The sequence below is a fragment of the Onychomys torridus genome, chromosome 15 (assembly GCF_903995425.1).
Source record: "Onychomys torridus chromosome 15, mOncTor1.1, whole genome shotgun sequence".
Classification (NCBI taxonomy): domain Eukaryota; kingdom Metazoa; phylum Chordata; class Mammalia; order Rodentia; family Cricetidae; genus Onychomys; species Onychomys torridus.
In genome coordinates, this window is record NC_050457.1 from 941728 (window position 1) to 954133 (window position 12406).

General features: G+C 39.9%; 1 pseudogene; it reads left to right on the forward strand.

The window, feature by feature from the left end:
* The first annotated feature begins 241 nt into the window (after nucleotides 1–241).
* On the forward strand, nucleotides 242–356 carry LOC118596620 (annotated as a pseudogene).
* The last annotated feature ends 12050 nt before the right edge of the window (nucleotides 357–12406 follow it).

Here is a 12406-nt window from a genome sequence, read left to right on the forward strand (position 1 = left end):
CCAAAGACGTGAAGACTTTTACAAATGAGAAACACATGGTAAGTTAGCACATGAAACCAGCTCTGTAGCATTAGTTCCTGGGGAAATGCAAATTGAGGCCACGGTTGAGACATTACTATTCTTAAAAGAAAAACTGAGACCAGTTAAATCTAACAAAGTATACTTGACCAAGAAAAGGAGTTGTAGAAACACACATTATTCCAAAGATGGTTAAGCCCCACACAGCACAGGTGCAGGTGACATTCATAGCCAAAGTAATATGCATAAGAAACAACCTCATGGAAAAACTCTCTTGCTTATTGGCGAGGCTGTCCCCTTTAGTTTGTATCAGATTCTGGTTTGCACAAGTAACAGTCTTTACTGTTAAAAACCCACGGGATACTAGGATATGGGAATGCTTTTCAAAATTACTATTATGTAGTATAAATCTTAACAGGTCTTATTAATAAAAACAAACCCAGAGCTGGGTATTGGGGTGAATGCTGGAAGATGAGAGAAGCAGAACAAGCCACAGCCACCTCGCCTTGCCAATTCCTCAGCTGATCCTGTTTTCTCAGACTGGAAGCCTCTGAGTCCTTATCCAAATGGATCTCAGCTGAACTGCTGCCCAAAGCCTAAAAGCTTAACCAGCTCTAGTTCCTGGTTTTCACGGCTTTTATACCTTTCTGCTTTCTGCCATCACTTCCTGGGATTAAAGGCATGAGTCATCATGCCTGGCTATTTCCAGTGTGGCCTTGAATTCACAGAGGCAGAGATCTGCCTGGAATGCTAGGATTAAAGGCATGTGCTACCACTGCCTAACCTCTATGTTTAATATTGTGGCTGTTCTGTTCTCTGACCCCAGATAAGTTTATTAGAATGTACAATATTTTGGGGAACACAATACCACCACACTATTAAATGTTTCTAAGAAAAGAAAAAGGAGGAGGGGAAAGAGGAGGAAGGGGAACAACCTGATTGAGCAAAGTGAGTAACTTTTGCAGTCTGCAATTGGCTGAAATCCAAAGGTTGTGATTGGCTGAGATTTAGTAGCTTGGTATTCTCTAATCTTGGCTTTAAGGATACAGAACCATAATGGCATCATTAAGGAAGCTGAGGAAGGAAGAACAGAAACTTGAGGCAAGCCTGTGATACATAGGAAGACTGTCTCAAATTAAACAACCTGTCTTACTTAGAGTTACTATTGCTGTGATGAAAAGCAGTGACCAAAGTAACTTGGTGAGAAAAGGGTTTATTTGGCTTATTCTTCCACCCTGTTCACCATCATAGGAAGTCAGAACAGGACCCTGAATATTGTCCTTTTTTAATGGTTTCTGCCTTTTAAGCTACAGCTGTCTGAATTGGCAACTGCAACTCTGATGCTACCAGCATTGGTTGGGGCAAGGGCCTTAGCCAGAGGGAAATCTGTTCCCTCCACTCCAACTCTTGGAAAGCTATGAAGGGAACTTAACTAAACCTCTCTCCCCCTAAAGAACTCAAGAGTCAAAGGTTAAGATGAAATTCTGCTCTTCAGAGAGGCTGAATAGCAAGCAGCTCACCTCCTCTCCTTGCTTGCATCCTCCAAAAAGCCCTCGTGGGGCTCCTCACCCCTCCTTATAAACCCTTTTTCACCTGGCTCCTCCCTACCACTTTCTGTCAGCTAGTAGCTGATGCAACATCCTGACCACAGGTGAATTTGATTTAATCAAACACATCTTTGCACCATTAGACAAACGTTTCAGAGCATAAACAAAAGTAACACACCTTGAAATAATATTCTACAACTCCTGAAGGCAGGAACTGTTTACTGGCTTGCTCTTCATGACTTGCTTAGCCTACTTTCTTCTAGAACCCAGGACCACCAGTCCAAGGATGGCACCACCCACAGTGGGCTGGGCCCTCCTCTATCAATCACTAATTAAGAAAATGCCCTACAGCCAGATCTTATGGAGGCATTTTCTCAGTTGAGGTTCCCTCCTTTCAGATAACTCCAGCTTGTGTCAAGCTGAATGTGGTAGTTTGAATAGGTGTGGCTCCTAACGACACAATTATTTGAGGGTTTGGCCCATAGGGAGTAACACTATTAGGAGGTATGGTTTTCTTTGAGTAGGTATGACCTTGATAAAGGGTCTGTTGCTGCTAAGGCAGGATTTGAGGTCTCATATGCTCAAGCTATGCCCAGTGTGGTATACAGTCTCCTTTGGTTACCTACACATCAAAATGTACAACTTTATCTCCTTCTTCAGCACTATGTCTGCCTACATGCTGCTGTTTCACACCATGATGATAATGAGCTAAACTCTGAATTGTAAACCAGCCTCAAGTAAATGTTTTCCTATATAAGAGTTCCTGTGGTCATGGTGTCTCTTCACAGCTAACTAAGACACTGACATGAAACTAGCCAGCACCACACCGCTAACCCAAAAAAAACACTGACAATGGTACATTCTTAGTTTAGGTTACAACTTATTTCCATTCCAAGCTAGGATATAGTTTACTATCTACAGGAGCTGTTGTGGCCATGTACCAATCCAGGTTTAAATCGAAATTATTTCAGTATCCTCTATGACAATGCTATTAGATATCTTGCATATCAGATATTTACATTATGATTCGTAACAGTAGCAAAATTACAGTTATGAAGTAGCAATGAAATAATTTTATGATTAGAGGTCACCACAATATGAGGAACTGTATTAAAAGATCACAGCATTAGGAAGGTTGAGTACCACTGCTTGAAGACAACTAAAATAAATAAAAACCCAACAATACTAAGTTACCAAATGCTAGAGTTGCAGAAAAACTTAAACTATCAAACACAAACATTTTGGGAAATCAACAGTTTATTACAAGGCCAAGTACATGCTTGTAATACATACTTAGCTCACTTGTAGGTATTTACCCAAGGGAAATAATATTTGTGTTCAAGCAAGAGCCATTAATGAATGTATATAGTAGCTTTATACATAATGCCCCCAGCCTGGACACAATGTCAATATCCTTTAACCATTATATAAACTGTACACACACACACACACACACACACACACACACAATATTTCTAAGCAACAAGAAGAGATAAACTACAAATACATACAGCAACATGGGTGAATCTCAAGTGTATTGTGCTTAGTGAAAAAGCCATACTGGATGATTGTCTAAACTCAAATGTATAGCACGTTTTCAAGGAAAATTTTGGTAGCCATGTTAGCTAATTTTATGTCAACTTGACACAAGCTAGAGTCATCTCAGAGGAGGAAACTTCAATTGAGAAATTGCCTACATAAGATTAGGCTACAGGCAGGCCTGTGGGGACTTTTCTTAATGATTGATGTGGGGGGAATCCAGCCCACAGTGAATGGTGCTACCCATGGGCTGATGGTCTAGAATACTATAAGGAAACAATATGAGCAAGTCTTAAAGACTGAGACATTATATAGCACTCCTCCATGGCCTCTGCATCAGCTGCTCCAAGTTCCTGACCAGTTTGAGTTCCTGTCTTGGCTTCCCTCAGTGGACTGTAATTTAGGTTATATAAGACAAGCCCTGTTCCATCACAGCAATAGTAACCCTAACTAAAGCAATGGCATGGGGGAAAAATTAACATTGTTTGTCAATTATAGAAAATTACATGCCCCAAAGAAGAAACTTTACCATATAAAAATTATGATTGAATTTGAAAAGTTTATTCTAGTACTTGAATATTTAATAATAAACTTTTGGGATAGTTACCATTCAAAACTCCTCAAACTTCCTTCACAGTTAATATAGTTAAGGTAAATGTCCAGTGCGGTTTTTTTGTCAAACATTCAAAATGAGCATGCAATCAACCTGCTCAAAGCTCTGAAATCAGAGTGGATGCATACAATACATTAATTTCTTAAACTATGGGAGAGAACTGTTTTTAGAAAAAGAATTTAAAAGTGAGGCAAAGATACTTAGCAAATCAAAATCCACTTAACTCAGACATCTTTATGTAAAGCACACTTTTCAATGAAGTAAAATCATGCTGCCTGGCTGTCTATACTATTGAAATTCAATATAATCTGCTGACTTCAGTCTCAGAGCTTCACCTTCTGTCACAGTCATGGGAAACCAACATTCTAGATGGTTGTTTTTAAGAAATGTGAGTACCTCTGGTAGAACTTAATACTCCTGTGCAGGTAAATCAAATCACACCTTATACTTTTTGTGTGTTTTACATTGGTTTAGTTGAGAGATATTGGGAGGGGGGGAACATTGCAGTTCAAATAGCATGAGTTTTAAATTATCTAGAATCATTTTCTTACATAACAGAAGTCATTTGTCCAGAGCAAGAATTAGAGGAACAGAATCAAAAACAAAAGTTCTCCTTATTCTCAGTCAATGGTCATACTTCTGGGACCAAATTATAGAGTCCCAGATACAATTTCTGTTAATTAGACATTATTAAAATTAATTTGCTAAAACAATTTGAAAGTGACATCACTTTTAGTGCTGTGCATCAATACTAGACCCTGGAGCTACATGGATCCCTTTCCTTTCCCAGTTGAATACAATTTAGTTGTACTGAAGTGAAATTTTGGTCCAGTTAGGACAGATAGAATTTAGTGTACACTCTGCAAACTTTATTCAGTAAGTTATGATAATGATTAATAACAATGAGCTTTTACTAAATATATTTTGAAATTATTTAAAACTCAAATTGTTCATCATCCCACTAGAAAATCCTATTTCAAACTTCTAATAGAAAGCCACCTGATACTTGGTCTGTCTGCTTACTCTCCCTGGTAATCTCTTTTGTTCTCTGTACTTCCAGATCAAAGTGCCATCAAGCTCCCAAACTATTACCTGCACATACTTCCTGTGAGGTGTGCAAAGCCAAGACAACCTTTTGTTGTTGTTGTTTTTTCGAGACAGGGTTTCTCTGTGTAGCTTTGCACCTTTCCTGGATCTCACTCTGTAGACCAGGCTGGCCTCAAACTCACAAAGATCCGCCTGGCTCTGCCTCCCGAGTGCTGGGATTAAAGGCATGTGCCACCACCGCCCAGCTGCCAAGACAACTTTCTATGGGTGTATATCATAATAAATAATCATAATGCCTAAAGAGCAGTATGAAGCCAACTCCTCTTTCCTCCATTCCAAAAATATAACATGTCTGCATGCAAGTGACTGCAAGCAATGTCAAGCTAGGAAGATCATGGAACTACACACAGGAACACACACACACACACACACACACACACACACACACACACACACAAGGCAACAAATATCAGTGCCAGTATGAGTAGTCCATGTTGCTATAATTCTAAATAGAAGAGAGGTGTGTAGCACTTAGGGTGGGCTTGGAATTTGGGAAGACTTCCAAGTTCTTTCCTTCTCATCCTCTTTCCCATCATCTCCCTTAGAAAACTTCAATTCCACCTCTTATTACTCCAAGGTGTAGATTCTGAGGTCTTTGACCCACATCTTCAAATATTTGCTGGGCACTGAGTCTGACAGTTGCTCTAATATAGCCAGCTCTTCTCCTGATTTCCTTATTTCTCCTATCACATTTCCTAAGAAACCAAACATGAAGGTAGTAATTTCTGGTACATAATCACCTCTCATACCTAAACAGCCTTGTCAAACCAGCCATTCCTATTGTCTTAGAGTCTTTCATGTCCTCCTCTTCTGTTCTGTTCCCAATCAGTACTTGACTATGGGGTTCATTGTGTTTTGCTTTCTAACTTTGCTTCTTTGTCCAAGTATCTTCCATTATCATCCATTACTTATTCTTTATTCCCCTGAATAGCTCCACCTTGGATTAGAGAGCTCCAATTAAAGAGCCTCCACTAGCTCCCCAATGCCCACAAATCTGTGCTCCTGTTTTGTTTTGTTTTGTTTTGTTGTTTTGTTTCTCAAGACCAGGTTTCTCTGTGTAGCCCTGGCTGTCTTAGATATCACTCTATAGACCAGGCTAGTCTCAAACTCAGAGATTCCCCTGCCTCTGCCTCCCGAGTGCTGGGATTAAAGGTGTGTACTGCCGCTGCCTAGCAAATCTGTGCTCCTTAAGCCAACAGGAAAAATTCTCTCCATCGTCTCTTAAAAGCACCTTTATGTGTCTCATATGACAGTTAAAGCAAAGTGCTGTCTTTCCCGCACTCATCTCCTACTAGCTATTATATAAACATAGCATCCTTATATTTAAAATGTTTTAATACTTTATTGCAGGTAAAAAAAAAAAAAAGACAAAACACAATGATTCCTTTTCTCATAACTGTGACAGTCAGCAAACAGAAGCATTCTAAGGAATACGTTTATATTAACTCACGGTTTGCGGGACTCTCAACTAGTCTTCGTGGTGGGAAGGCATGATGGCTGGCTTGGCTCTGTTCACAGTGTAATATCTTTAGAAGGAGCTGACTCACATTTCAGAAGGTCAAGAAGAAAATTGAAACTGGGACATCACCCTGAGGGTCACCCCTCGTAGTTACATCTGCAGGCTAGGCCTTACATCTCAAAGGTTCCATTACCCTCCAAAACAGCATAACCAGTTGCGGACAGCACTGAATCCTATGAGTCTGTGGGGGAGACTTTAGTTCCAAATACAAACTTTACACCCCAATGCTAACTCTTCCATGAAGCTTTCCCTGCATGCTGAGTTGAATGATTTCTAGCAATCTAGAACTGCTGTCATGTCACTAATTGATGTCTATACAGTGCTTCTTGCATAACATGCTTTATCCTTGTAGCTTACTTCCTGTTAGACTGCACTGCCTAGTTCTAGCTCTGTAGATATTCTAACCTGAAAGTATCATGTTGCTTAATTTCCCAAATCCCAAGCAATAGCAAAAGGTCCCCAAACAGTACACTATAAAGGACCCAGAACCAAATACTTGAATCAGTATTTGAATGACTGAAAATAAAGGGTGACTCACCACAGCTGTGATTCTAGCCCTCTAAATTGAACCACAAATATCTTCCAAGTTTATAAGTGAGCTATATTTATTGTATACTTTCTGCATAGTAAGTACTAGAAATTATGTCATAAAGTAACTGGCATTTTCCCATGAGAACAGGTAATATCACTGGAGTACTTTTGACCAAAGACACATTGTCGAATAAATCATGGGTATGAATGACATGCAATATAAGCAAAGATATGAGACCTATAAATCTAATAATTTTGAAATATCATGTGAGTTTTTTTCAAATGGAAATGTACTCTGAATAATTACACAAAAGATTGCAATGCAACACAAATCATACACGACTTACACAAACACTAGAATTAGTTTTCATAAATCTCAATAAGTCACCAAAACTGAATGGATCACTTTTTTTCCTCTTTCTTGCTATTTAGAAATATGTTTAGTGTTTATCGTGAAAGGGGATGGTTCAAATGATTCAGTGATCTTTCAACAGCATCCACAAAATCAGTTCCCAATGTGCCTAAGAGGGTCTAACGTCTCATGTTCAGTTTCAATCTCAGACTTCTGAGCCATGTCCAAAAGTAGATTGATAGATTTGGAAAACAAAGTCAGAGATCTGGCCTGGCTCTGTTACTCCTACACAACCTCTCTGAGCCTCATTTATCTCAAAAGTACAGAAAGTCTAGAACAATAGCTACCTCACAAAGTTCTAGGAGAAAGAAATTCAGAAATAATATAACTTAATTGCTTTTAAACTATAAAGCCTTATCAGGAATAAGCTAGTAAGCCTGGTACAGTGAGAAGCGACTGTAATCTCAGCACTCAAGGGACTGGACACAGTGAGTTTGAGACAAGCCTGAGCTCTACATCCAGACCATTTCTTAATGTTGATGGTATTTGTTCACTGTTAACGTGTTTAGAAGTGCAAAGTGGAGCAGGCAAGCAGCACACTCCCCTTCTACCTAAATCTTGAGTTTATTTGGAGACATTTGAGCTTCTTTGCAGCACTCTTCTTAGAGTCTATTTGATATCATTTGGGGCTTCGCACTACATTGAAAAGCCATAGAGCAATTGTCATGTATGAAAAAGAGATTGTCGCTTATTGTGTTATGAAAGGTTCCCTTCATCAAGGAGTTAGTTTTGCTGTTATTGTTTTGGTAAGTAAGACAATAAAATATGACTTTTCTTTCCAAAGGACATACAACCTTTTAAAGATGTCTCTTCAAAGGAGGAAAGGCAAAAAGAAAAAAAAAAAAAAACAACAACAAAATTAGGGAGAAAGCAGCTTATGTCATGTGAGGAGATTTCGGGGTGCTTGTGAAAAAACTCCAAGAAACAAGAGTCTTGTGACCTAAGTTTTTCAAAAGCACAGAATTGCTCTTGATTATTCTTTCATACCCCTCCCAGGCATAGTGAAGAGGAGTGAGTTTACTTCCGATTATTCATCACAACTGGCTATTGTTACTTGTTTATATGCTTCTATGGAAAAACATGTTTGTGCTGTTTGAGGCTTGCCCACCATGTTCAGTTTGCTGATGTGATTGCACACTTTATTCATGTGACTCTTCTTAACCCTCAGAGTATACATTGCCTGGTACTTTGAATAAAGTTGGCTATTAATGGGACTTTAGCCTGCCTCATTTATTGACTCCATTCTCCCAGGTGCCACCACCTTTAGAGCAGTAAATAGCTTACAAGGGTGTTAGTAAAAAATGAAGTGTTTTATGTCTGGAAAAGAACCTGTTGTGTTCAATAGACCTAAAAAGAATACAGATAACCCTGTGCACCTACACTATCACTACTCAGCTCCCAGTGTCAAGGAAGGAATAGAACAGAAGGAGATGCAGGATGCTGCATGGCTGATAGGGTACGTTAACCAACTTTCCCTATATCCAGATTAAACACTTAAAAGTATCCCACTTTCCTAAAAGGAGACTAAACATAGAAGAGGATGCTCAGAGGATGGCCTGTGGGAGAAAGCAGGGGCTGCCTGTGCCAGGGTATGCACACACCAATCCCAGTGTCCTTCTAGTATCCAAGAATGATCATGGAAGTGGGTACCTGAAGGACTGCCATGATGGGCAGTCCCTTTTAGAAAACCATTTGTCTTGGGCCTTCTCTGTATATATGGCTACAGAAAGACTCAACTTCCCTTCCCAGCATCCATATATATACCACTCTTAACCCAAGCCTAGATAAACATACAATCGACAGAAATACAAGATGTTTGCTGAAACCCACCTCAGTCCAACTCCTCTGGTTCTTTTTATCTACATAGCACTCCAGTCCACCTCTAACCCTTTCTAACAAGAAATTATTAAACAAGCCCCCACTCTGTTGTCCAACCTGGCCTGGAACTCTTAATTTTCCTACATTAGCTTCTCAAGTGCTGGGATAGCAGGCTTGTCATTGTGCCCACCTCAAAGACTTTACTACACAGAGAATTGTTTGGTTAGATGCTAATAAAAATCAAAAGGTTTGCGTAAAAATTATTGTCTTCCAGCTTTCCCTAAAAATTAAATCTGTCAATACTGAACTCCTTCAAGTTCACTTAAAATAATCTGCTTGACCAAGAACCTATCAGGCCTTTAAATAATCCCAGCTCACTATAGTCTAGTACCACCCTCCCTATGACATTTTGTTTGGTCCTGTTTCACTTATTTGGGTACCAAATGGGTCCTGAAGATAGCAGAGACATTGGAAATGGTCACTAAATATGCAGCAGCTACAGATGAGGGGTGCTCCCACATCTGAAGGCCAGAAGACATTGAATGGTCAGGCAGCCTCTGCTTGAGCTACACATGTGCACATCAAAGCCATGGTAGGCCCTGGCTCAGATTACTTCCCATGTCCTTTTGTGGCATTAAGGTGGGTTTCTTCAGTGAAATACAACAGTATCTATTTGGTGTTCATAGGTGTTAGATTAAAAAGCTGACTCAGAACCATCTCTTCCAATTATAATAGGTTAGGTGCATTGCTTTTAAATTAATGGGGGTCTGTGTTTCCTCATTCACAAATGAATGGGTTTATCTAGAGTGATTATTACAGTAATTTTTATTGGCCTCTCTCTGTCTGTACCACCTCTACTTATCAAGAATCTACTTAGCAGTCAAAAGACCTTAAAAGTTTTACCATTTCCACAAAACCTCCCCAGACTTCTTTCTTTGCATGGTTTAAGCTCATCACCAACATATCCAAATTAGCATTTACTAATTCTCTAATTGCTTTGCTGTGTGTTGGTTCATTCACATTTATGAAGAAAACTCCCCTGGAAACCATAACGTTTAATTTTTAATTTTTTTTCCACAGCATGTTACACTTAGCTGGCATTTAGTGACTGTTATTTTAGCTGAACAAAGATACACAAAACATGTATACATTGGTAACCATACTGAAGGGTGATTTTCATCAGCCATCTTCAAATTAATTATCTTTACGGGCAGCACAGCTTGACCATCTGATTTGGGTTGGCATAATCAGTCAAGAAGTCTATTAGACATTGCTCATGAAGATTGCTTTCAACCCCAGTTGGAAAGCTCAAAAGGGAAAAGGAATGTGCATATAGACATTAATTCACTATAATATCATATTATAACCCATTAAAATGTTTGATTCCCATTTAAAAAAGGACTGAGAAAAAGTTACCTAAAACTAAGAAAATAATCAGCTACTAGAAAAGGGGGCAGACATTAGACGTTTGAAAACTACGGTGAAACCCCTCCCCTCCCCCCACACACCCTTTGGATGTCATCAGAATTCTTAGTAAGAGGAGACTAAGTTAGGATCTCCGGTGGGCGGGGATTTACCCACCCTCACCGGAAAAAGCAGTGGGTACAGGCTTAACTTGTTCTAGTCAATCCTCCTCCATCTCCCTGTTCACTCCACACCCAAATAACTAAGGCTTTAGATGTGTGGTAAGTTCTATAGAAGTAAAGAAGACAAGAATAAAGAATTCACATACAATTCCTTTCCAGACCATACTTCACTTAGATATGAAGTATTTGAGTAAGGAATTTTAGGAGGAAATATGAAGCTTTTATTTTCCCCTGTAAATTTTGTAATTCATCCTTTGTTATTGCCTTAATTTCCCTATTCAATGAATTTAAGGGAACTGACAGAAGTTAACAGGTGTAAACCACGTTAGCAGAACTAATACTAGTGGGCTGAAATTAGGACAATTTACAAAGTGATCTCTCTTGATGAAACTGCACTAGATACCCGTGCTTTTATCTAATCCCTACACTACAGGAAGATAATTCCTTCTGAGACTTGTAGTATAAACATAGAATGCTTGAGGGTCTGGAAAAAAAGGGGCATTTACTCAGGTGTGGAGTGGATAAGGAATCAAAAGAGATCATAGCCCCAACTGTATTAAAAAGCTAGAGAAATACTGATTAAATGCCTATAAAAAGAATCCCATCAAAGACATAGTAAGGTTTTACAATCTGAGAATAATGAATGTCTCAAATTTTAAAAAAAGGGGGGGGGGTATTTTTACAGGATGCCTATCCCAGCTTTCACATCTTTCACTTATTCTTTTTTGTTGTTTAAGTTTTGTTGTTGTTGTTTTTTGAGACGGGCTTGGTTTGTAGTCCAGCTGGCCTAGAACCCTCCATGGTCAATCCCCCAGCCTCAGCTGAATTGTCTTGTGTGTGGTATTTTTAAAGTTATTATTATTATTCTCTCATAAATTACATCCCGACTTTGTCTTGTGTTTCTGGTCACCCAATTATTGGCCTCTTCGGGGAAAACCTATCTCGTCTATCCACACACAGCTTGAAGAGCTTAGGCACTCTCCTCTAGCCATGCCCACACAGAGCATAAACCGGACAGGAAAGTAAGCCAAGCCTCCTTACACTGTGGCCTCTACCTCCTCCATTTAACCTCAATAAGACCTTTTACTAGCCTAAAGCCAGCCCTGTCCAATGAAACGTAGAGATCTCAAACAAATTCAGAAAACGGGTGTCCATGTTTCTTTTCACCGAGGTCAACGTCAGTTCTACTCTTCTAGGGTCCTCTGAAAGAAGAAACCCCAAACCGCATGGCTTTCCCATGCCCCTGAAGTTGCTCCACACAACTACTGAAGACTACAGCCGATACGTAATTTCAAGTCTGGAATGAAGTATCCTCTGTTCCACTCCTCTACAGAACTTCCTTTTAAGGAAAAGCTCTGGAGACTGTCTACTGAGTCCGCCCCACAGAGGGACAACAAGGTCCAAAGCTTCCGCAGCTGTCGGAAGGCAAAATCCGTACTTGGTCACCTGTCCTGCCTTCACCCTTAGGGTATGGGGATCTTCTTCACCACCGACTACTGCGTTCGGTCCACTATTACCCGTCAAGGGGCGGGGCTTTAACTGAGACGACCAGATCTGGTAACCTTGACGCCCAATTAGCAGGGGATCCCCCAAACGGCTCCGCCAATAGCCGCAGGCGAGCCAAGACGAGACGTGACGTCAAATGCGATTAACTCGGCGCGTCACCCCGACGTCAGCCTCTCCTCTGTCGGACGTCCCGTCCCGAGCAAAACTCCG